This window comes from Pteropus alecto, unplaced genomic scaffold (assembly GCF_000325575.1).
Source record: "Pteropus alecto unplaced genomic scaffold, ASM32557v1 scaffold114, whole genome shotgun sequence".
NCBI classification, from domain to species: Eukaryota; Metazoa; Chordata; class Mammalia; order Chiroptera; family Pteropodidae; genus Pteropus; species Pteropus alecto.
The window spans coordinates 4,056,161-4,059,026 of NW_006435793.1; positions in this window are offsets into that span (position 1 = coordinate 4,056,161).

The following is a 2,866-nucleotide window of genomic DNA, read 5'->3' on the forward strand; positions in this document are numbered from 1 at the left end:
TGGATCTGTAGTGTTAGAAATCAGAGCAGTGACTGCCTCTGGCAGAGCAGGGAAGGGATGGGGACTGACTGGAAAGAGACAAGGGGAAACTTTCTGGGGTAACAGAAATAGTACATATTTTGATAGAAATGTGGGTTGCACAGGTATAGGCATTTGTCGAACAAAACCCATCAAGCTTAACACTTACATTCTGTGTATGTCAATAACAAAAAATGAAAAATAAAATTAGAAGATAAATGACAAATTAGGAACAATGCTTGTGAAAAATATGACAAAGTCTTCTAAGTTTAATATAGAAAGATTATTTGGAAAAAGATTAACATCTCAAAAGGAAAAATTAAAGTGAGTCAATTCCCTTCAAAAGAGGGAATACAAACACATATGCACGCACACACACACACACACAGAGATATGAAAAGTAGTAATAAAATGGTATGGATATATAATGTACATGTATATGTGTATGTGTGTGTGTGTGTGTGTGAGAAAATATATACATACATAAATATGAAAAAAATATGAGATATTTTTACATATGAAAAGTAGTAATAACGGAAATACAAATTAAAACAATAACTCTAGATAGCAAATTAATTAGCAAAGATTTTTCAATAATGATGACTTTAAATGGCTATCTGGATTAAAAAAAAAGGGCAACTGTGCTCAATAATTACTTATCCAGGGTTAGACAATATCCTCCCTCATCTCGACCTTTTTCTCCTCTGCAGCACTGGCCTTGGAAGAAGCAATGACGACGCCCAGGTTGGAATTGTGAAATACAGTCGTGGCTGCACTGGTCACCAGAGTTCCATCTGGAAGTTCAGAGACGGAGAAACTAAGAGCCCAGCGCAGATGCTACGCTGTCCATAAATTTTTATCCTGACTCACATATTCTTTCTCACCTCTCTCATCAGAACCTAGAATCTTATTCATTCAGTTCTCCCATCTATACTATTCTCTAAGTCTTTTCAACCACTTCTACCCTCACATTCTCTTGTAAGAGATTGACTTTGATAATCTGATATCAGTCAATAACGTCCAAGGAGTTCACAGGGCCTGAGGAAATAGGGGTTTCCCCCGTAAGACATCATCTTATTCTTTGTATAAGAATGTGCTATCAGTCATGAGCAGAGAAAAGGAACAGGCAGTTCAGAGAGTGAAAATGCAGTTAACTGACAAACATATTAAAACATTAAACCTCATTGGTAATAAAAAAAATATAAAGAAATCCAGGCCCATAAAATTAGCAAAATTTTTTATATATAAAAAATTAGCAAGAATTACTTTTTAACCTATGAAATTAGCAAAGAATTACTTTTTAACCTATGAAATTAGCAAAAATTCATTTTTATTACCAATACCCAAAGCTAATAAGAGTATAACAAAATTGGGGGTACTATATATTGTACTATCCTTTGAGAAAGCAATTTGACAATAGGTACTGAGTCATAAAAATGTCCACACTGTTGACACAGCAATTCATCTTTTGAAAAGGTACACTAAAGTAAAAATCCTAAGAGAAAAAAAAAAGCTTTATGTACAAAGATATTCATAGTCATTTAGAAACAGCATAAATAACCCACAAAAACATACTTAAGTAAATGAGGGCACATACATAAAATGCAATATTCTGTAAGCATTCAAGAAGTGTGACTCAATAGAAATGAAAAAAGGGATTCACTGTAAAAATGATCAGCTATCCTCATGATTAAATAAATAAAATTAAAGCAATAGGGATACGTAATTTTTTACCCCCTCAGACTGGCAAAGATTTAAAACTTTGTTACTGTCCCATTGGCAAAATTGGGGATGTGGGCATGCTCATGTACTGTTCATGTGTGTAAACTATGCAGGCATACAGAAAAGTATGGGCAGTACTATAATTAACATCTGTGTACCTCCTGCCCAAGTTTCAAAATATTAATATTTGTGGAACTTCTTTGAAAGAGCAGTTTGTCATTAGCTATCATACTTATAAATGTATATGCTCTTATATACTCCAACAAATCCATGTAATAATATAGATCACCTTTACATGTATATGCTGTTGTATACTCCAAAAATTTTATCCCTAGGAATTTAATGTACAAAATAGTTCCAACTGTGCACAATGATGAATGTTTAAAAACTACACTGAAGCATTATTCCTAACAGTGATAGACTAAAAACAACACTACATCAGCACAGTGGAGAAGCGGTTGGGCAAACCCTTCTCCATCTCCACAACCGAATACGAGAAATGAAACAGAATGAACGATCTCCATATATGCTAATGAAAAAGCACGAAGTGAAAAAAGCAAGGTACAGAACAGAATGCACTATGGGAGCCCACTTGTTTATTTTAAAATATACGCATATAAACACATACATGCGTTAAAAGGTTTTGGAAGAATTTTCAAGAAAACTATAAAAACACAGTTACTTCAGAGAAGGCAGCCTGGAGGAAAATGGAGAAGACCTTTACTTTTCATCTTTTATTCCTTTCCGAATTATTTGCATTTTGTTTTACCATATATATGTGTTATTTTTGTAACTTAAAAACTAATTTTAAGAGATAAGTATGAATACTGTGTAGTGAATGGGAAATGCATATGACATAATATTAAGTGACCAAAACCAAAGCACAGGATAGAATGTGCGCTCTGCATGTAATGTGGATGTGTACAGTGGGTCTTTTGGAGACAAAGGTAATCTATTGCCTCTGTCCCTAATTCCTGCCCCTGCCCATCTCTCTGAAGCCTCTCTCTGAAGCACTAACACATGATCAGGTGTTTCCTCATAAAGACAAAAACAAAAAATTCAACCACTCTTCTGGCTGCTAGACTCTCTGGTTCCTTTTACAGTCCCTCCAGGCTGGCTTCCATCC